At 35.8% G+C, this 24661-nt stretch overlaps 1 long non-coding RNA gene across 1 annotated transcript in view; it reads right to left on the bottom strand.

The window, feature by feature from the left end:
* Window positions 1-24661, bottom strand: part of LOC110473832 (uncharacterized) — a 45540-nt gene that overhangs the window by 20133 nt on the left and 746 nt on the right. The gene's annotated exons all lie outside the window — the stretch shown is intronic.

The raw sequence follows: 24661 nt of genomic DNA, 5'->3' as shown, positions 1-24661 counted from the left end.
CCCCAAACTGAAGTTACAGTCTTGTAATTTACAGGTCTGTCTATTTACACTTCAACATTTTTTTCCCTGAAAATGTTTTAGTTCTCCCATAATTATAAAGAACCTAAATCTGGTATAATCCATTCCCGGCTGGTATTCCTCAGAGTCATGCTCTTCACAATCATTATCTGAAATGCCAATTTCCTTTCATTTTAGACCCTGTCCTCTCCTTTCACTAGATACAGGGCACTGGAAAAATGTTGCTCCAATCTACAATCCCCTTTACTTGACTAATTGTCAGTCTTATAATTTAATATTCATTCTCCTCCCTCTGCTGCTTCATTTTAGTCATTAAATTCTTCTTCAAAATCTTCTATTCACACATTTAGAATTCCCCAGCCAAAACTACCAAGTCCTTTCAGACTGTCTGGAGGGTGAAAATTATTCTTACATTTCTAGATCCCATATGAGGCTCCTAAAGCCCCTCTGTTGTTCCCCCATAGTGCATTTTTCTCTACTGCAAATAGAAATATTAGGAGTCTTAGAGTATCTTACTTAATTTATCCCTGTCCATTAAGGCCAGCTTGTTATGTTTAGCACGTTTTTTATATATTGAGTATATTTAATATATTATATTTTTATATATGATATCTGTGTATTATAGTGTACATATTATATAAAAGTTTTGATATTAGCACTTCCAAGTGCTCCAAAGATCCTGTTTTTTTCTCATTTTCAAGACACTTTCCTTCTCTCCTTTCTCTCTTTACTCTTCTCCACTACACCAAAATGAAAAGTGAAGTTAGCATGCCTGATATCTTTTACTGTATCAATGCACAAATAAAAGGAAGATCAAAAAAGAAGATAAAGAATCGAGACAAAAATAACTTGTGATGTGCCTATAGCCAAGAATTCTTCACAATTCAAGAATTACAAATACAGGCCCACAAATCTGAAATGGTTGCTTCAATTCAGAATGCCAAAACCATAAAGTGACAAAGGAGAAGAAAGGAGTGTGACCATTTCAGTGTCCTCTGGTCTCTAATGCACTGAAAAAGATAATTAAAAAAAAATCTTAAAGTAAAATATTCAAAGCTAAGATGGTTAAAAACAACAATCTTATAAACCATGCAAAATGTTAGCCACAAGAATACAAGTGGCTTTTTTTCTACCAGGCAAACAGTGTAGATAAATCTAGGCACCAGCAGCCTTTTCCTTGAAGATTAATTAGTCATTAATCGTATACATGAAAGGAATAACTTCACCTAACAGAGTCAGAAGAGAATTGCATATTTTTTTAGAGGAGGAAAATGAATATTAAATAACAAGACTGACAATTAGTCAAGTAAAGGTGATTGTAGACCGAAGCAACATTTTTCCAGTGCCCTGTATGTCATGAAAGGAAAGGACAGGGCCTAGGTTCTAAAATGAAAGGAAATTGGCATTTCAGATAATGATTGTGAAGAGCATGACTCTGAGGAATACCAGCAGGGAATGGATTATACCAGATTTAGGTTCTTTATAATTATGGGAGAACTAAAATATTTTCAGGGAAAAAAAGTTGAAGTGTAAATAGACAGACCTGTAAATTACAGGACTGTAACTTCAGTTTGGGGAGATGAGTTCCAAAACTGCTCAGAAATTTCAGCCTCAGAAATGAAGGAGGTGGTGACTGGCCAAAAGAGAACAAAATGATGGGAGAAGAAGATAGCCTTTTAATTTTTCAATAAAGAAAATTCAGATATGAAAAAAGAAATCAGGAGGTAGAGAGCACAAGCACAGCAGATAAATATGAGGAAGCGTTTGACAAGGAGCTGTGGCTGGAAGAGAAGCAGTGAGATTGGCGTTCCCAAAGTTGCCTCTAAAGTGTAAAATTATTTCAATCTAAAGATAGGTTGATGCAATCCTCTTTTTTTTTTTTTTTCTTGTTTTACAATTTAGGGTAAGAGATCACAGAAAAGTTTGCAAAAAGAGAAGAAACAAGTCTAACAGCCCATGTGCTTTTGTCTCCAGCAAATAGTTTCTCTTTTTAGCCTGCCTGGAAGTCACAGAAATACAGGCAGGGTACAGAGACTGTCACATGGCAGATACTAATTGTTACGATTAAGGTCTAACGAGCAGGATTCCCTGCTGCTCCGAGAATGTCTCTGACTTTTGATCCTGACATCTGTGTCTTACAAGAATTTCAGTCGGCTCTGACATTCCTTCTGATGTTGATCCAGGAATTAATGGATTGTGAAAAAGCTGGCAGGATATCATTTAAAAAATAGAATTCTTGGTGTAGGTCTGATGAAAAGGTATCAGAATTCACATACTTTGTGTCTGATACCAATACATTGTGCCCATCTGCAAGAGTTTCATAAGAAGCAGTGTCTGAAAATAGAGGGCAGAAAACAAGATTTAGGAGGAAGCAGGAGCTTCCTGTTATGCTCATTTATGGAATTGTTGTTGTACATCTTCAGTGTGTTACCAGATGGAAATTATCAATGGTTTGGTCAAATTCTTTGTCTTGAAGATTCCATTGTTTAAAGCCCGTACCAGCAAAGTTAATCACAACATTATGATTAATTCTGATATACTTTAAAACTTTAATAAGATGATTTTCAGTGGACTGAAATTAAAGAAATCAGAATTAATTCAGAAAGAAATTTCAGCTGAGGCAGCCATAAGCATGTTTAGAGAGTGACATGTATTGTGTGGTCACCATTTCACTTATTTCACCTATATTTAACACTTTCAACTTTAGAAGGCCTATAAGGAAAAAAAAAATACAAACTAAACCAAAAACTTTAAAAGATGTTGCCAAAAGTTAAACTGACATTCTTGTCTAGGTGTGTTTAGGACTGAAGAAACACATAGAGAATTGAAATTTTACACATCAGAGAATACTGCCTTGTGTTTCATGGTTCTGGATAATTACTAGATGCCAGCGGATAACTTAAACATAGCTTAGAGTCACTGACATTAACGTGTGACAGGCAGCTTTGCAGAGTGTATTTAGCAATCTTAAATGAGAAAGTTGAATGATATTTAAAAAAACAAAACATAAAAATAAAATTCAGGATTATCAAAACAGGAAAGAAGCCGTGCCCTCCTTAAAGTAAATCAAAAAGTGTTTCTCAGTGTGCAATAAAAAGATGTGAAAGGAACTAGAAAAGAACTCAACAAGTTAAAAAGAATTAAATTCACTTGTCAATTATTGTCAATTATATCCAGCTAAAATTAACATTCTATGGTTTAACCATCTCCTCAAACAAGTCAACCCAATTTCAAATGAAGCACTGATGTCATTGTTTATTAATTTAAATTTCTGGCATTTGCATCTATATTTCAGTGGTTTAGAGGCATTAACGAAATTTCTTGACACCCAAAGGCATAGGAAGTTTCGACACAAGTCCAGACCAAATGCTAATAATAAACAATAGCAATTAATAAAATTAAGAGTACAGACTACCTAGAGATATTTAGCCACACATGCCCCATATATAAACATTTGAAGCACTTGATTCAAGGAGCATGAAATGATCCAAAAAAAGTAAGATATAATCAATATTTGAGAAGCCAACTTATCTCAGATATTAGCAATCAATATGTGAAAAAAAGTTAATGACTGGCAAGTTGCACACCCCTTACCAGTGCTCATTCCAACTCTGCTGCTGTTCAGCTGCACAGAACTGAAAAAATCCTAAGGAGAACTCCAGAATTCTTACAAGATGCAAATAAACATAACATCTTAAGTGTTTATTACATTTATTTTCCATCTAGAGAATCCATTAAAGTTTTATTTAAATTGTATTATTAAGACACCACGTGAGAAGTGTTTTAAGTGAAATATCAATGCCCTTAAGCACTAATATTTTTATTATTTATATTTCATGTTATTTAAATTTACCATTCTGTTTTTCCTTAAGAGTTCTATAATTAATTTAGCAGGTAAAAGAGCAGATAGCACACTGATGAAGAAATTAAGAAACAAAAAGGCAAGAACCTAAAGTGAACAGTTAGAAAAGGCTGGATCACATTTAAGATGGGGAAAAACAAAAGGCAAAGCCTGTAAAATCTGAAAAAAGTAAGGTAGGGGTGTGAAAGTGTGATGTGTGACAGATGGGGTAAAATGAGACAGTTGGGAGGAAAGAAATAAATTTGAAGAGCACAAATTAGACAAGACATTCATTTTAAGCCCTAACAGGCTGGATCTCATCGTTGTCATCAGACAGGAAATGTCAGAGCTGGCACATTTGGGTTTTTTATGCTTTTTACTTGTTTAAAAAAATAAAACAAACCAAAAAAACCTCTCTGTCTTATAATACATAAAAAGTCTATTTGCTTTAAAGAAAAACACATCTCAATTTGTTCCTATTTTTTCTCCTACTCAATCTTTAACCAACTTCAGCTCTATTTTATTGGAAACTGCAGTAATTATAAGGTTTAATACTTCCACTATATTTTGAGTTATTTTATTTAATACCTGAATAGGAATTGAATTCTTTAAAAATAACTAAACTTTGCACTGGTAAGTACAGGTGGATTTCTGGAGAAGATGAACGTTGCATAAGATAAAATGCAGTGAAGGCTATCTCAGGAATACAAACAAATCCTCACTGTAAAGTTCAGAATTTTTGAAGGCATGGATATATTCTTTCCAAAATATATTACCAAAATAATTATGTCAAAACCAAGCATTTCAATCTGCATTCCAGTTGATGGCAATTTTTTTTAAATATAGGTTTTAATAAATTTCTACAAAGGATATTTGGGACCTAAAAATCATGACATTATTTACAGAATAGTGTAGAATATGTTAGCTCTCTTTATATGACCATTTAATTAGAGTGTGTTGTTCTGTCAAATAAAAAAATCTCTGTGCACTGCAATATAATCTCAAGGTTAAATTCAAATGAAGTAGAATACTGCCAGCAGGAAAGTGCATAGAATAACTCTAATTCTTAATAATTCATTATCTTTAGAATGTACTCTTTCTTTCATTTTTAACTGGAATTATTCTTTGAACTTTTCAGTTTAAAAAATTTGCCCCAGAATGATATATGAAAACAAATCTCCATATTGAGGGTATGAACCCTACCTCCTGTACAATTTAGATCTTTATGTAAGGAAACTCTAAGCCTTTCTATCAATTTTATTAATAAATTTTTCATCCATAAATTCAATTTTAATAAATAATGAATGAATTAATGACTAAAATTAATGAATAAAAGTAAATTTTATTAATAAATAAAATTTTCCTTTCCTTTTTCTCCCGAAATTGCCCTAAACCAGGACATTAACAAATAAACAATGGAGTGTAGTATATTTAGAAAAGATAGCAAAACATTCAGCTGGAAAAAATGTTCATTACTAACAATTTATAATTCTCATGCTCATATTTATGTGTTTCTAATGAAAGTCAAATGGAAGGAATGTGGAAGCAAAGATTTCGGATTTTAGATGTGGAGGTCAGCGATGACAGAAGAGCAAGGCAGAGAAGGATCAGATGAGGGACTTAGAATTAAAAAGTCCAAGTAAAAGTCAAACTAAAAGTCCACCCACACCTATTTCCAGCAGTGAAGGGACGTTTAGGGGGAAAAAAACCAAAACAAATCAGAGTGCAGGTGCAGAATGATGCCATCCACTCTCTGATAGGCATTCCACATCTGGGGCAGAATTCAGACCATCAGCTTTCACAGCCATCAACAGAGCTGACTTCCCACCACAAAGATTTTTCATTTCTAGTCTCCCCTACTTGCAGTTTAAATAAATGAATTTCCTGGCACAGGTCTTTACTTTGGGCCATTCTGTGACAAAAACCTAGCAAACGTAAGATTCCTTTACCAGATTTTGGCCTGCTTCCATAAAAGAATTGATGCCTTTGTACTGCAAATGTTTTTTTTGTGTTCTTATCTCGAAAGGTGTTACAGTTTTGTATGAGAGACATTTAGGGAAGTGCTGTAAAGATTTTTACTAAAACATTAGACACACTTCTGTGAAAAACATATGTTAAAGATGAAAGAAACTTTATTTTTATTCTTACTACTTTTTTTCTTTTGGTTATTATTAATAAAATTTTCTTTAAACCCTTTTAAAATTTTAAGCCTACTTTACCTTCCTTCTAATCCTGTCTCACAACAAGAAATAAATACATTAATAATTAACCAACACCAAAACCCACCACACATTAACCAAGAAATCTTAAAATTAAAAAAATCTTAAATTAACAAACAAAAACCACTACAAAAAGTTTTCAACTTCACCAGGAAGTTAAGTTATTGAACTTATCTTGGAAACAGATTGGGTTAATAGTTTGTATTCGCAAAAAAAGTAACACAAATAAGCAAATCAATTATATTTGGTACAGAGATGATGAAAAAAAAAAACCCATATGTATGCATATACATCTCTTTTTTTCACATGACATCAAAAAAGTCTATAGAATTAAAGGAAAAATTACAGAGTCCTCTGCAATTCTGGACCATGCAGTACCTACAGACACACATGTAACTATCTCATCTTGCTTTTCTCTCAAAACTAATTAAAACAGCCACTGTGTTACACTAGATTTCACATTCTGAAGATATCACACACTCCATCCTGTTTTATCTCAGTTCCCAGTTTTACCTACCTCTCTTCAGATCAGAGATGTGCTGTTCCCATTTCACAGGAAGAGCACCATGCTTTTCCCAAGGTCCAAAAGGAAACTTTTGTCATAAGAAACCAACTAATCCCCCTCAATTTTTCCAGATTATAATGAGAAAGGTTAGTGTTGAAATGTATTCTGGGCCACCTTTGCTTACGATCACCTCCAGAGTGAGATACTTTAACTTTGGAATATTCAGGTGTTCTTGACTGAATTTTCTTTTTTAATGATGGACTAACATCAACTCTCCTGACATTTTTGAATTAGAAACAAACAAAAGCCCATAAACAAACAAATGCAAAAAAATAGATTAACACTAAAAACATAAATTTTTTAAAGAGTGGGCGTATCTGGAGAACAGGGCCTTAGAACTGATGAATACACATAAAAAGCAGTGTACTTTTAAGAGTTTCAACACACCTACAAATCAGTCTATTTAAAAGATGGGGAGAGTTGACACCAGAAAGTGTTTTTGAGGCATCTGGAAATGCCATAGCCCAAGATACAGAGAGGCTGTAGCTACAAGTTTCTGCTGACAGGGACAACCCCCAGGCCATGAGCCTGTCATGAACAGAAAATTGGGAAATTCTTCCAGCTGGGTCAGGCAGCAGAACAGTGGAAGAATCAGCTCTGGTCAGAGTCATCAAAATATTGTTTTTTGCTTCACACCCAACTGTACAAAGCTTTACACTTTGGTATAATATCTGGAGCTGCTGCATGGGATCCTTCCAGGGAGAAAGGTCAGGAATGGCTGAGATGCTTGCGATCTTGTCCAAGTTCCTTGGGTAAAACCATCTTATGGAGCAGTTTATCTTTTATGATGAAGTTTCCATCTGATGGAGCATTGGTTTCCTTCATCTTCTCTGTGAGAGGCTGCAGGAACCTGGCAACAGCTCCAGCATCAGTGTGTTATCAATGTTACTTCCAGTAAATCCAAAGCATAGCACTGTACCTGCTACTAAGAAAAAAAGTCCAGAATAGTGGAGTGGCAATCCAAAAAGCACATGTAGGATGTGCTCCCAAAAGGAGAGACTTGGTATCATCACGGGTGTTTGAGCTGTTCAGGGAGCATGGCACAGCCAAAAATAGAAACCTTTTCAAATATTTCTTCTTTCTGCTCTGGCATCTCCACTTTTACACCTACAGAACCCAAAGAAGGATGATTTTCCTGCAACCCAGCGAGAGGCTCTGTAGGTTGGTCATTCACTCCCATTTGTCCTGGCTTAGGGCAAATTTGGGAGAGACACCAGCCTGGTGTGCTTTCAGTGGGGAGGACAGAGTGCAGGGAGCTCTGCAGCCCAGGCTGCAAGGCTCCCTAGGGAAGCACTGCCAGCTGGCAGAGGCTTCAGCAGTGCAGGGGCCTGGGGCTAGGTGGAAAATCAGAGACATGAAGCCATCTCCCTGACAGTGCAAAGCAGGCACACAGGAGAATCCAGGTCTTTGTGTGGTCAGGATTTGGATGATTTCCTGAAAGATTCTGTCTGTCAATGCATTGAACAAGGTGAGGGTGAAAATGGTACAGTGTTTTATCTCTGAGATGATCTGATGGTTGGAAATAATCTGCTTTTATCTCAGCAAATTTGAATGAGTCAGAATCATGGATTGAAGGATTTCTAGCCAGGCACCCGTTACTGATTTACTTTGCCTGGAGACAGAAGGGGGCAGAGCTCTTGAAACCTCAGCAGCACTTACTGCATTCACAAAGAGTGCAAACGCACAACACTCAAAAATTAACACAAATTTGTCTGGGATTAACAAGATGAGGATTTGAACTTGCTGCAGCGTCTTATAAAACCAGTATACATAATAGATCTGAGAACTTGCAGAAGCTGTGGAGAGCCTTTCTCTGGGCACTCAGAGTGGAAGCCAAGATAATGATTGTAAAATTCAGCCAGGACAGGAAACAGGACAGGAATTCATGGGGTATGATCATTCAGGGAAGGATCAGCTGCTGCCATGCCATGCTCCTGGATTCTCCTCATCAGATTTTCCAGTAAAATACTTCATTCTCAGCTCCTCACCTATAAAATTATTTGATTCCTCTGCCCCTCTCCATCATCCTGGAGCTGTGGTGTGGTGGCCATCCTTTCCTCTTCCATCCCTGCACTGCTGCAGGGTCACCACAGCTGCCAAACAGGGTACCCTCTCCAGAGCCACCTCTATTCACTCTGCATTTCACAAGCAGCACTTAGGTACAACCAGAAGTTAACTTCTGGGAGCAAAATAGCTTGTGTGTTAAGAAACCAAATCAATATTTAGATTGTTTTCAGAACAGAAGAAAAAGACTAAAGGATCTTTCCAAAAATTGCTGCCAACTGTAGTTAGAATGGCCTAAGAACAGGTACATATATGACTAAGACAATATAAACATTATAAAACCCCACTGGCATTCTTATCAACATCAAAATACCATAATTTAGAATTAAATTTAACATTGAAAATACTTTCATTAATAAGAGTGACCATGCCATGGAAGAGTTAATGGCTCCAGTTATGGTGGAAATTTAAATATCATGGGGAGGCACCTCCTGACCCAGCTATCACTGAGAATTATGCAGATTCAAATGGGAGCCACACAAGCTTTGATTTCCCCCAAGGATTGATGAACAAGTACAAAATAATAGAAAGTGACAGGAAGCAGATGACTGAGGTCTAATTTAATGTCATTCTAAAAGACAATATACCTTAAATTGGCCTTAGGAAAATTATGGGTTACAAAGAAGAGAGGAGAAACATGCACTTCTTTCATTTTAGTTCACTAATTTAAAAAGTAATCCTTTGAAGAAATGAAGAGTGAAACAATATTCATTTGGAAAGCAGGATTGCCAAAGTTAAGTAGGCGTACTTTGTTTGCATAATTTGCAATTTAATGGAAAAGGCTGTAATCTTAAGAGGAAGGCTCTACTAAACAAAATAATGAAATGATCTGAAGAATTTTGTGCAAATATTAATTTGAGACTGCTATAAGACAAAGGATTAATAGTTCTTAAATAGCAGGATAAAATACTGTGAGGATGTGCCTAGCAAAGGTTTGCCATTTTGGTAAAGAATTAGCTACACCTGCACTTATCTAGAAATACAACACCTATTCTGTAAAGGTTCTTCTAAGACCAAGGCTAGAAGATTTTGCTATTTTTAATTAGTAAGGCTCAGAAATGGCCCTCTGCAATCCAAAGCTAAGCATAAGCTATACTTCAACCCTAATCTTCCAGATTTCAGTACATGTTGCACGTAATATGAACTTACATCACTTCACATGACAGAAATTATAAATATCAGCATCTGGATGATTTGAAATAATCTATTTCACACCATAGATATTTCAGACATTTGTATAGAAACAGCACTTGATAGTTGTTTTTTTTTTACTTTAGAAATTATGCTATTTATCATGCATATTTTTTTCAGCTCTTTTAACATAATGAGTAGAGCTATCCACTTGTTTAGGAATGGCCTTGAAGTCCCCGCTGATATTATTTCAGCTAGTATTTAAACATGGGAAATTACTTTTGAGCAACAAGCATTAAAACCAGATTTGTAGGGCATCAAATTAAAAACTAAAGGATCCAGGGGATTGGAAAGGCTCATTGTAATACATTAGAGTGATGACAGAAAAGATACAAAATATTTCTCTAAAAACTGGAGGTTTCTTAATTAATTTTTAGTAGAGGGGGAATAGCTTTTTTTAAGCACATACAAATCCCCTCTCTCACAAAGAAGCAGGACATTATGATCAAAACAGGGAAAAGGAGAGTGCATTGCTCCATCTGCAGCTCCATCACATGGGGGACCTGGAGGCATCAGCGCTCACAGAACTGCCTCAGGAGCCACAGAGCAGCCAGATGCCAGCCCTGGGGGAACTGGGAATCTGCACCCCGTGACTGGGATTCAGAGAGGGGCCACGAGTCTGGTCCAATGTTCAGGGCTCATTGGACAGAAAAAACAGAAGCCTGATTTAAGGATAAATTAAATAATATTGATAGAAATTGTGGAACAAAAGTTCCCCCTCCCCAGGCAAAAAATATATATACTGTAAAATGAATGTATATTACATTTAGACCAAGCTAAATGTGAATTTGATTCTTAAAATTGCAAGCTTTTAAGCAAATTTCATGCCTTAGAAGAATACTGCACATGGTGTTCAAACTAAGCACAGCAATGATACATCTCTGTAAGATCAACAGAAGTAATTCTCTCCTAAAAATCTCTATTTTATAAAAGCTGTGAATATTCTTTTCAAAAGTAAATTGAGGCTGGGAACACCTTTATTTACACCTTTCTTTAAAAGATGGAAAGCTTCCTGCAAATAAAAACTTCCATCATTTAGGAATAATGTAAATGCAATTGCCATTGAAAAATAGTCCCTTGATTGTTATATTTCCTGACACCAGGTTGTTTTCCTTCATGTAATGTCCATTGTTCAGTGACATTTGCAGTAATCTTCAAGACTAAATTTTCGTTTACGTGACATAAGAAAAAATGTAATCTTAACCTAAAAAAAGAGGAAGAAAGGGAGGGGTGACAAAACATGATACTAAATACGGTAATAAATGTTGGGCAAATGGTTTAGCAAATGTGAAAGAGTTAAAACTCCAGCATTCAGATTTTACAGACCTCCTTCACTGGATGTTTTGAGGACATGTAATTTTCAGCAAATTGTCGGAGCCCTGGCTGGGGTGGTGACTGCAGTCCAGGAGAACCAACCTGCCCAAGGGAACCAAGCTGCAGAAGGCTCTTGGAGACCTGCATCGCAGAATAAAATTTCTCACACCAAAGTCAGACAAGAAAAGGGCATTGGAAACTTTCAAGGAGCATCATCCTAAGCCTAGCATTAGGCCTGAGAATCTCCCTTACCATTTGTAGTGGAACATCATAGCTGGAATAAATAATCAATACTTCTTGGTGTTAACAAATCAGCACCTTTTGAAGAGGGAAAAGTGGTTAGTTCTTCCATCTCCATGTGAAAAAGAAAAGGGACAAAGGTTGGGAGAGCAGATATTTGTAACTACCATGATGCCTCAAGTTTAGCTTTTCTATTTTTCCCATTCTGTGCTGCTTTAGTGTGCACTTCTGAGCTTCCCATGGGGGGATGCTGAGCTCTCTGCACAGAGCAGGGACACAAAACAATTCCTGCTCCAGCTGGGCACCAAGGACAAATGATCCAAATCTCAGCCCAGGAGCACAAACACCGTGGGCTGGAGAGAGAAAAACAAGCAGGGTGGGACTGATGGGCTGGAGCTGGAATGGGACAATGAACTCCAAGGTGCCAATGGAGCAGAACTGATCCCAGGGAGAGCCCCCGGGAGCGCTCGTGCATTTTGGGACCATTTTGGGTCATTTGGGTGCAGCCCTGGCTGGGCTCTGGTGCTGCCCAAGGTGGATCCATGGAGGAGATCCTTTGAATCAATCCCTGCTTTATTCTTTAGCTCTGTCCAGCCTCTGCTCTAGGCCGGCCTGCACAAGGCATCAACCATCATGGAGAGAAAAGCACTTCATAAAAACAACTCTGCCCCCAATAAGCAGCTACAAGAATTGCTTTTCAATTTACACTCTTCCACCTAATTTCCTATCAGCTGGAATTTCAGCAAAACAGAACACTGTCCTTCCCTTCAGTATAACTGGAGTATCCTGTTCTACTATCGTACATCCACGCTTAGAAGTTAAAGTGGATAAAATGTGCCATGAAGTAAAACAAAATAATTTCAAAATCAGAAGATAATTTTTGTAAGCAAATTTGGGAGAGAATGTGTTTGGCTAAGCTGACAAGGAATTAAGAAATAAGGAATAAAAAACAATTAAGTGAAAATTTACTTTGAGCTTTTGAAGTGCCTAGACATGAAAGCTTGACTGTTTTATCAAACAGATTTTTGTAAGTACTTCCACACACATTAATGTATTTATGACATTTCATAAACATAACTTTATGGATAATAGTTACTGTATTAAAAAATAGCTTATCCAGAGTTTCAAAGGAGAGTCACATTATCTTCAGTCTTTCAGAACTCATTACTTCAAAAAATTCATATCCTTTGCTATCTGCTCCTATTTTAGCAGCTAAAATGGACACTAATAGGGCAATGAGAAAGGAAGTTTTCATTATTTTCACTTTTACTTTTAACAATCCAAGGAATAGATAGAATTGTAGAAGATATTAATTGGAAAGGTTTAGTAGTTATTGTAAGAACTACTGAAACCTTATGTGACTAAAAATAATTGGGTGTGATCTGTAAAAATCCCAGAGTGGATAACACCAATGGAAAAAGCCTAAAAAAAATCTTCCTGATGTCTTAACAAGAATGAAACCCTGTACACTCAGGTAGCAAACATGCTGGAAGATTATGCCTGGAACACAAATATTGAGAGGAAAGAATGTTTTTAGAACATACAGAGTAACTATAATAAGGTAGCATTGTAAGCTAATGATGAAAAATAGCATGAAATTAGAAAGTAAAACTAGAACACTTAATATACTGAGGGCAATAAAACATTCTTCATTTCCATTTCAGTATAAAACCAAGAGATATTTTTAACACATATTTTAATGGCAGAGAGGTCACTGTACAAATAGAAAATAGTGAATATAAATTCTAAAAAAAAAAAAATTAAAAATATCCATGGAACTCGAAAGCACCTTATCAAGCCATGAAATAGCTTGAAATAATGGGGACCTTTTTCTTATGTTCTAAAAAGGACAAAAACAGCTGCACTGAGGAATATTATTGTGGTTAAGCAATGAGGAGCATCTCCCACAAGACATTTGGTTTAGTCTATGAATAAAAAAAGGCTGAAAAGAGATAGGATTGCTCTTTAAAAATATATGGAGAGCAGGTAAATAGTAAAGAGGATGGAGAGCTTTTTCAGGTAAATTCTATTTTTAAAAGGAAGGAATGGGTATTAAAGGGACATGCAAGTTTTTAAAATGAAAATTAGAAGAAAGCTTCTAATCATTGGACTAGTGAAGTTATCAGACAGCCTTATTGTAACAAAACAGGGAGTAGAAACCCAATTATTTTTTTAGGTGGAATTTGATCTAGTAAGTATAATTGTGGTATGATATGGCTCCTGGTTGTTCTACTTTTTTAAAGCCTTAATTCAATCTGGACTTCACATGAGGGCCTCTGCCAGATAAGTACAATAGTTACCCCAGCTTTAATTTCCTTGCAGTTTTTTAGAACACTTAAAGGCATTTTCTCAATTATCAAAAAAGATTGTTGCCAGTTAGCTACCATCAACACTGTAAATCTGTTTCTTTTTTTAGACTTTGGACTTGAATTTTCTGGACCTTGGGGGGTAAGTGATTAACCACAAAGCATTCAACAGACACTTGGTTCTCTACACAAAACTTTTTCCCAGAAAAGTCTGTGCTATTTTCATTCCTGGCAGGGCAAAACTATTTTACTGCAGACTTTAACATAGTTTTTTGTGAATTGCCCAGATTCTTTAAGACTTCAGTGAGAAAATTGTCTCCTTTCACAGAACCTGAAAAATTAGTCCTTAGATCAAGTTTTGTGCCTTTTAAAGAGTTCTATTAGGTCTTCAAGAGCATTTTTCCTTCTCTGTGTTACTGAGGAACGGGTGCAGCAGCTCATTAAATGCTTCTTTTTTCTAACTAGGGAGCATTTTTTCCTCCTTCATGTACCATTTCTGTCTTCTGCATTTTTAAAGGTGTCAGGACCAGTGGTGACCATGGATTGCAGATAAGCTTTACTGCAAAAACACGCAGCTACACATATTTTAGGACATCTCCAAGCTATTGCTACTAGCCCAATCTGGGCAGGCTGGGGCATGCCATTTCACATGGGTTTTATTTTACCCAATAGAGCTGCATCATTTCTTCCAGAGCATCTGTATTTTGGGTTACCTGGGCAAACAAGGGCTGACAGAATCCTGGTAAATGACAAAATTCCTCTTTCCTTCTGGCATGTAACACCTGGGCTCTGCTAAAAGTGATCCTGGGGAGATGTAGCAGGGAAAAGGCACACACTCAACCATTCTGCCTGGGAAGAGGTGAACATTTGGGTCTCCAAATTGGCAATGCAAGCTGGAATTCAGCCCTTCTGAAGTGCTTTGGTGGTCACATCAGGCTGGGCTAACAGCAGAGAGTTTTGCAACAAAGTTTGATTAAGAGGCCAACTCAGGCTTGCAGTTAATTTATAAAGTTATGGATACAAAATGCCCATAAATTCTGCTAGTTAGCCCAAAAGAATTTTACTTTCAACTTTGAATAACTGCTGTCTTTAAGGCCACAGAATACAAACTAGGAAAGTACCCCACTTAACTATAAATTGTGAGAAAAAGTTTTTTGCAGACAAGATACTGGAGCATCTTGATAGGGTGGAGCTTAAGTGGCTCAGCTGGATGAAGCAGCTGACGTGGTTCAGGGAAAAAAAACCACAATGAATAATATTGACAATTGGTTTCTTTTCTACAATGGTAGAATAAAAAAAAAAAAAAACTCGGTGTATGTGTCTGTATAGAAGAGAATCTGCAGAGAAAATTAAGCTAAAAAGGAAATACAGGTTGGTGACTACACCCAAATAATGACAGGACACAGATGTTTATCTCTCTGGACAAAAGACTGTAGCTCATAAATCAGATCTGAGCACAATTGGGATGGGGCAGCAGAAATCTCATGTTCTGGACCCTTGTTTCAGTCAGCACAGTCTGGCAGTGCAGTACTTCACTATTTGCAGTTGCACTAAGTAAGGTGGTTGCTCTATTCCTTAGCTTAAGGATTGTGAAAAAAAAAAATTATTCAGCAAGAGAAGGCTGGACTTAGTGTTGTTTGCTAGAGAAGGAAGTTTGGAAGTAATTCATTTTAATGTCCTTGAATACTGCAATACACCATAAATTGAGAAGACAGTTTTGATTTATATCCCTAATATATTTTAAAAAACCCTGAATTAGTTTAATTTTTAAATAGTAGTATTTATGTTGTTAATACTGAATTTAAGTAAATAATCAAATAAAATAATAAACACACGCAACTGTTAGAGAAGAAGAATTCAAACAAATTTAAAGGCTTTGGGAAAATGGTCAAATAGTAAGATTTTAAATTTCCATAAAATTACACTATGAGGTACAGGGTACTACTTTTGTGTGACAAAATAAATCCAGTGCTTGCACAATAAATAGGCCTGGTCTTTTTGGATCTTTTAGGCAATACTAGAATAAATATTTTAAGAAGTATATGGAAATAAAACCATAGCATGAAAAAAGCACCTCGGAGAAATGCTCAACATCACAATGTTTCATTTTTACAGACTTAAGGTCATCCTGTTAAACCCCTTGGGTAAAGTTTATGCAATTTGAAGAACCCAGGCTGAGTATTTCAGGACTTGGTTTTTTAAAATAAGACAAACCAGCCTTTGCAAGTCTGAAACAAGTCAAACTAGAAAGAGTATAAAGCAAGTAAAACTTTCATTTTCATCTTTTAGGGCATTTCTTTTTTTTCTTACATTCAGCTTTTAAGCCAGTAAATAATTACCTTTGAGGGGGTTTAACAATTAAAGAATAACATTGATTAATTAGGAAAGAATGCGAGGAATACTAATCAATCCTAAAGACAGTTTTTCTTCTCCCACCTCAATCCTTTTGGTCTGCCAGGAACAATGAGTTTTCTATGCTGTTTGGGTCCCTTGAAAAAACACTGATGCTCTCATCCATTGACACCAAAGGCTCTTGGTGAGCTTTGTTTTGGGAGGAGTGGGTGGCAGGCCGGGGGCACGGACGCTGGGAGAACAGAGAGGATGGCAGGTGAAGATGGAATGCTGTGCCCTCTCTAACCAGCTCAAGGCTCTGCATGATTGTTTCCTTACAAATAATACCTGTGGGTGTTGAAACAGCTCGGAGAATCTATCCAACACACCCTTTCACTCTGCTGTTGTAACTCCATCAAAATTATTCTCCTTTCAAAAGAATCTTGGCAGTAATACCTGTAGGTGGTTGAGTAATTTAGAGGAAATCTGTCAAATCTACTTCCACTGACTTTAGCAATAGAATTCCCTAATTACTTTCAAAGTTGCTAAATGCAAGAATTTATTTTCAGAATAGTCAGAAAGTTCTATACTGAGTTTTTATTTTAGCAACTTTTTAATAGGCTTAGTGGAAGAACTAGCTCAGAGTAGATCTAATAATTGTGCAGCATTTCATTTAACCCTCAAAAAGAAAAGTCAGTGCTGCATGTTGGTGGCAGCCAGGACTCTCCTGCAAGAGTAATCCCACTTCACATGGGTGGACACTTAGCTGTTTTCTTACTGAACTCAGAGGAGACATCTGAAACTAATCTTGATTCAATGCTGTCTGTGTAGTGCTATGTGGATTATTTAAAGATTATTTATGAACAATATAAGTGAAGACCTCTTTTCTCAACCAACATTGCTTAGCTGAGAAGAATAGAATAATATTAAAAACTCAGAAATTTACTATAAACCCACTTATACCACCAGAATCTCTTAGTTCCCCAAGGCACAAGCACACACTCCATTTATTCTGTTTAACAACTTTGTCAGCTGAAGTGATTTAGGGTACATTTATTCACTCTCAAATGTGATGTAATTTGACCTCACACAATCCCCAAAGAAGGATAGGTAGCCTGGGATTAACTGAAATAATCTCAGTGTGCAAGTATCAATCTCAGAGAGATAAAACACAGGAATAGAATCCTCTGTCTAATATTGTTAGAACCTGGTTCCAGCTGATCAGAATTATTTTTTTATGCCATCAAACACAGTTAGTCTGGACTAAGTGTTAAGACTTCCTTGTGTGTGAATTCTAAATGCTAAAAAATGTGAAATTCATACTTCAGTGCAGAGACACATTACTTGCACAGGTGTTTTGTGGCAATCCAATGGCAAAACTGATAATAAAATGGGAAGTAAGAAATTCCTTTTCCCTCCCTGTCATCACCAAAGAACCCATAGGACAAACAGGACTATTTGGATTCACCTGATTTTACAAGAGGCACCTCAGCACATAACATGTTCAAAAGGTGAACAGGTTTGTGGCCAGTGAGGTTAAATCAAACCTTAGTGGTAAATATGGTGGACAAAGATGCTGGACCCCACTATAAGTAAAACTTCCTCAGTCCCAAAGGTCACTTAATTTCTAATTTGCAGCAAAAATCATCCCCATCTGTGATCTTTTGACTAATATGTAATTTTTTAGCGTGAACCATATGTCTCTAGCAAACATTCACATTCAAACAGGGAGAAAGAAAAAACAATGCAAGTTCATGGTGAAAAACAACCCAGAAATTACATTCTCAGAGTATTCATTTAACTGTTCAGCACAATTTCAGAAAGAATTTCCACCACTTACTCTCCTGTATTTATGATCTGTGCAGAAGAAATTAACAATTCAATGCTGATGACAAAGCACAGGATGGAGTTAGCAGACTGCCTCCTCAGGAAATGACACATGAGTACCCGCCATACTTACAATAAGGCTCTGATACTCAGAAGACAAATTGTATATAAATTACAGACCAAATAGATGGAAAACCATAGGCAGTATCATTCTTACTGTCTATAAAAAGGAAAATATTTATTTCATCACTCTCTTAACAAACATTATATCTGTGCAGCTGCTCACATTAGAATTGTCTATAAAGATGTTTTTAATTACCCAGTCTTCAATAACCTCAACCACTTCTTTTTACTGAAATAAAACACTCGGATTGCTGAACTAGATAAACCCATACTTCTTGCTGCTAGATGCAACTGTTGGTTCTACATCTTTTAAAAATATTTTTCATAAGAATTAAGGGTTCCAAATAATTTCTCTGTGAAGCAAAACCCTCTCTAGAGCTAAATAAAGTTTTATTTATTTAAAATTCAATATGGCTCTTGATAGGTCCTATCAATCAGGTGTCATCCATATTAAAAGGGTAAAGCCCCCTCTATTTAACATATCCAAATAATTTTCTCACAAGATAAATAGCTCAGAGACAATTACCCTGCAATGTATGTTTATGAAAAGTCAGCAGGAGCCATTTATGGTCTCATAATACATAAATCAACTGCAGGAACCCTTGGTCAGAATGTGGAACATCACAACATTTTAACTCTGTGACTACAAGGCTTCCCTCATCCCCTTTTACAGGTGTCAAACCATTGCAATGATTTTTGTTAGTAGCTGCCATCAGCTTCATCTATTTAAGTGATAATTGCTCCTTAGATGCATCTAAACCTTAACTTGGAATGAGGGGGGAATTGTGTCCTTACACAATACTTAACGAAAAAGCATAAAAATTTAAATTGTCTTACTTTCCTGCCCTACACAATTTTTTGGCAAGGCAAATGAGCTACTCCAGACAGACACACGTGCCACTAAGTGATGGAAACAAACAGGGCTTGGAAACATCAATGTTTATTATTTCACCGGGCTTTTGCTTTCAGAATAATTACCTATGCACAAACTCTAGATGGCAACATTGCACTTACTGTATTACTAAAACAAAATGTCACACTGAGTCCCTACATATCCTCTTTATCAACATTTTATGTGCCACAGATCTATAGCCTCTTATTATAAGTGTAATGAAGCAGAAGTTATTGAAGCATTTTATTGATTGCTCAGATCACAAGTTTACTGTCATACTGAATTGGCACCTTACTTGCTGAAGCAAACTGCTGACACCTTTTTAAAAAAGTGACAACTACATCTATTTCATGACCAGAAATCCATTTTCATCTCTATCAAGACAAGAATGCAATTTTCACTTCATTTAACTGATGTTAGGCCTGCTCAAGGCATGACACTTGGAAAAAGACACAAGTTTAAGGTTCTTAAAATACTTCTGGTAACTAGAATGCAGCTCAGCTGTGGGAAAAATTTCAAGCCTCACTCAAATCTATAAACAGTCCAACATTCTAAGAATCACTTAGCTGAACTATCAAGAGGGCAGTTTTCTATTTCAATTTCAAAATTACAAAACTGCTATTTTTATATTATTTTAATAAGAAACCAGAGTGAAATATTACAGTTTTCATTTGGAATATTGCTCTACACAAAGTTCACTTTAATGTGGGTGAACTCATTTCTTGAGTGGCTTCCACACAGGTCAGAGACACAAATAAAAAGAAATCTATTTTTCTGGGCCCTATAAAGAAAGAAATAAAGATACTTAACACCTCTTCAGCAGCACGAGTCTATGTCATACAAAATTAGGAAAAAAAAGAAGCTTCAAGGAAAAGGAAGCAAATAATTTAAGTCTACAAAAAAGGAGGGGGGATGTTACTGAACTGAGGCTGTGATACTCGAGTTATTTTACGAATATATTCTTTCATAGCCCATAAAAATACAAATACAAAACTGTGTTGAATCAGATATCAAATTAAATTTTGATGAAGTTCTTGTTTCTTTCAAATAATGTTTAATAATTATTATGCTCAGTTTACCACAATATAATCTGTTTTTCTGAAAACAGCACTATAAAGAGGGTTCATTTCACATAAGTTTCTGATAACCCTGTGAACAAGCATGGGTAGAAATTATAGGAAAAACATACAGTTTAAAAATACTTTATAAAAGCCTATCTATTTTATCAGTTTCTGCCAGCAAATCCTCTGAAAATTATTGTACCTACAAGCTAGTTTGTATTTCAATCATATAAGGGAAAAAGAAAACAAAAAAGTCATTGAGATTGTTCCTGAACAACGTAATTATTGCAATCCGAGAAAACCAACTGAATAGTACTGATAAATGTTTTGTATAAAGTACAAAAAGAGAAAAGTTATGGAACAAAGCTTTTGTTTGTGTCTCACAGAGGTATTCAACCTCCAGAACTTGAGTCAGCACTTTCAAAAGAACACTAGAAAATAGAAGAAATATAGAATTTCTTTTTTTCCTTTGTTCTGGAGTTGGCAGTACTTCAGTTTTTTTAAATCTCTAATATTTTTGCAGATTTGCACAGCAAAATGGGGAAAGCCTCCTGAATTATGACGCTTATTCACATGGCTTAGGAAAAGTGTGAGATATTCAGTTTGAATCAATGCATTTAAGTTTGTTTTCCCATAGCCAAAATGGTAAATAATAGAATCAGACAATAATTTTATTCCCTTTTGTTTTCTTGTGGGTATTTTGCATACTAGCTCCATTACTTTAATGTAATGTAATTTGCTGTGGTTCAAATGATTAATTACTATTACTGTAAGTTCTGCTAGATCAAGCTAATGAACATTCAGCACAGTTTCCTGTCACTTCTCATCCCAGCTCTGTCCCCTCTTCCCCACACATGACACCCCTACAGTAAAAATAAAAGCACACAGAGTAAAACATCAGCAGTGTTTGTTAACCACCACATCCAAATTTTGCTAAAGCACTGTAAGTGCTCAAAAACATCTAAATACTGATAGAAACTTGGGATTCTCAAACACTTCCAGACCTACATTTTTCATAGTAAATGTCCACTGTGGCAGAGTAAAACCTCAGGACCAGCACATCCAAATTTTGCTAAAGCCCTGTAAGTGCTCAAAAACATCTAAATCCTGATAGAAACTCAGCAGTCTCAAACACTTCTAGACCTACATTTTCCATAGTAAATGTCCACTGTGGCAGAGTAAAACCTCAGGACCAGCAGTGTTTGTTAACCACCACATCCAAATTTTGTTAAAGCCCTGTAAGTGCTCAAAAACATCCACATACTGATAGAAACTTGGCAGTCTCAAATACTTCCAGACCTACATTTTCCATAGTAAATGTCCACCGTGGCGAGGAGGCGTTCTTTTATTTACCTGCTCACAATTGATATTATTTGGCACAGGCCAGACCGGCAGCGCAGCCCTAAATGAAGCAGAGGTTTAAAAAGCATTAATATGATTTTAAAAGGTATTTGAGGCCTCTCTTTTGGCCTCTGTTTGGCCGTGCTAGGCCGGTGAGTGACAGCTTCCCTGCTTGAGGCGCACAGAAAGCACAGCCTTCCTCATTCACTGTCAGCTCCGTGGCCTTTTCACACGTTCCCTCCACAGCAGTGTTTGTCCCCAAACACTGGGAGCCGGCACAATGGCATTCCTGCCCCGGCACCCCCACCAACAGCCCCGCTACTGCTGGGGAATGCTAATCACGGGCATCCCCAGCTCCCACTGCATCCCGCTTCTGCCGCTCGCCCGGCTTCGGCCAAGCTTCTGGGCTGGGGGCTTCTTATTCCTGAATTTGGTTTTAGTAGGAATTATGGAGGCGAGACAGGAAAAAAAAAAAAATTAAAATCTTATATGTTTTCCTTCAACTGCGTATGTTATATATGAAATGGACTGATTAAATTATATATTATATAATTATTTTACAGAATAAACTGCTTTTATGATATAAAATAATTACATGTCATATATATCATTAGCTGATTATATTATGTAAAATAACTATATACTTATATAATAAATGTAAAGTGAACTGCTTTTATGATATAAAATAATTATATATAATACATAAAATTAACTTAGGTAAAACAACTATATCATTATATAATATATACACAATTAACTGCTTTTATGATATAAAATAATTATAAATAATACACAAAATTAACTTAGGTAAAACAACTATATAATTATATAATATATACACAACTGCTTTTATGATATAAAATAATTATATATAATACATAAAATTAACTTACGCAAAATAACAATATAATTATATAATATATAATTAACTGCCTTTATGATATAAAACTATAAATATAATATATAAAATTGACTGAGATGTGTAAAATAATGATATAATTCTATATAATAGATATAATAGATAAAAAATTTACCACTTTTCTGCTGTAAAAGAATAATATAATTACTTATATAAAAATTTTACTGATTATATACAATATTTACTGATTTTACATACAAAATTTATTGATTTTACATACAAAATTTACTGATTTTTAACCTCAGATATATTTGGGGATCCCAGAAATTCCAACAGATGCCTACACATCATGTTTAAAACAGCAAGGCAAAAGGCTTTCCTCTGAAATATTCATAGTAGGATAATTCTAACAGAACTGGAGTTAAATTTCTTAATTTTTTTTTTTTTTTTTAATATCAGAAAGCTGCATTTTTCCCTTCAAGCATTCATGGCATTAAAATGTCATGATATAATTTGCTGATACTTTAGGAAAGCTTATAGCTCATCATATACATATGCAGTTGAAATTAGAAAGTAAAAGATAGAGGATTTTTGCAATATAGTGTTTATACTCGGGTTTTTTTTACTTTTTCATTGATTTAAAAAAAAAATAAAGCCAGTTGCAAAAGCTCAAGTATTCCCTGGGTTTCATCTGGCTTACTTAGCCTATATGAATTTCAGGGAACACTTTGAAGAATGTCCTGTCCCCTGTGAAAGGCTACAAACACTCCAGCTAAGGGGCAGGGGCTCCTCACTGTGCCCTTCCCTGGGGCAAGGAGCAGCAGGAATATCAAGACAACACTTTTTAAATTCAATACACACATTTTTGACTGAAGTGCAGGTGGATTGAACAGAAATACATGTATTATAGCGTTATAGAATTGTGTGTATTAGCATGTTATTAGTTTATGTGCTTCTTGATTTCAGCAAAGTGCCTTAGCAGAGTAATGCTGAATCTAAGAATAGAACTTCTTTAAAATCTGCTTTCCCCTTTGACTTACATGAAAAAACAAAGTAAGCACAAATAATTCAGGTGTCCAAAGAGCAGAGAGACAAATGGAAATGGAGCAAATCTTTGTAATGCTGTCAGGCAGTGGCTGGATGTTATATTGTGTGAATTCTGCGTGCAGCCACCACAGCACTGCCCTGCCAGGCCTCAGCACAACAGGACAAAGTGAAAGTATTGCCCTGAAATGTCCAGGTTTGTTATTAATGTGCTTCTAACCCTGCATTTGTATCACAGCACAACGTGCTCATTGCAAAACAAACTTTATTCAGACAAGGTCAACATCAACAAAACGGTGTAAGAGCACCATCAGAAGAATTGTTACACCTACAGTTGAAATAACCCCCAGTTGCTATAATTACTTAATTTATGCTCAGTCCTAGCACAATTTCAGTTAGAGAAAAAGCTGGAAAAATGAACAGAGAGCACTTTACACTGAATTATATGTTGTATCTTATCTTTAAAGTAATATAACTAAACACGAGGTTTTGGCATGTTAACTGCACAAAACATTTAACATCCTTGTGCTGTAAAATTTTCATTTAAGAACTTAATTCAGTTTGAAATGTTTATTAAAATATTTTAATGGTAAGTTTTTCATAGCTGTACTGACATTTATCCTTGTAATCTGGACTCTTAAAAGTTACAAATGTCCAAGCTGATTATATGAGCATAAATCTATATGCAAGTCTCTCATTATAAAGAATCATTTGTCTTCAGAAGAGATATTTGAAATCTACTAAAATTGTTTTATTTTCTTGTCATTTACAATTTCCTACTGAACACTAACAGATGATCACAAGAGGAATGATTAGCATGAGCTAGTTTACTGGCATGTCATTATATATTCTTTAAAGAAAAGACTGAAAATAGTCAAAAAATGGCTTTCCAGTGAATTTCTATTTAGAAACTCTCTTGTCTGTTTTGTTCAACTAATCGCCATTCTACTTGATAAATACTTGTATGCATTATATATACTTGTATTTATTTAAGAGAATACTATGTTTTAAGGCACTGGAAAGTAGTAGATTTCAGTTCTATGGCTTTTGTGACAGGCAACATTGTCTTAAAAGGGTAGAATTATCACAAAATATGTAAAGATTATTTCCCACTTTTAATATATCACTATACTGCCTCAGAAACATTCCAAAATAAGCTTTTCTTTTTCCTTTTCTTGTTTCTCTTTCACACGCTCTCTCATTTTTGGTTTTTTGTTTGATTTCTTCTAGCTGACCACTGTTAGTTCTGGAGAGGAGCAGCGGCTCGCAGCTCATTTCTCTGTGTGGCTGTGGCAGCAGGAGGTGCTGTATAAACAGTGAGTGACACTGTGCCTGCTCCTCTCCTCCCCCTTCCTTCCTCCCAGCCTGGAGCTGCTCATCCTCAATTCTGGGGCCAGCAGCACTTTGAAATCTCAGCGTCCTCAC

This window comes from Lonchura striata, chromosome 6 (assembly GCF_046129695.1).
Source record: "Lonchura striata isolate bLonStr1 chromosome 6, bLonStr1.mat, whole genome shotgun sequence".
Lineage (NCBI taxonomy): Eukaryota > Metazoa > Chordata > Aves > Passeriformes > Estrildidae > Lonchura > Lonchura striata.
This window is presented reverse-complemented; position numbering and strand designations above follow the sequence as displayed.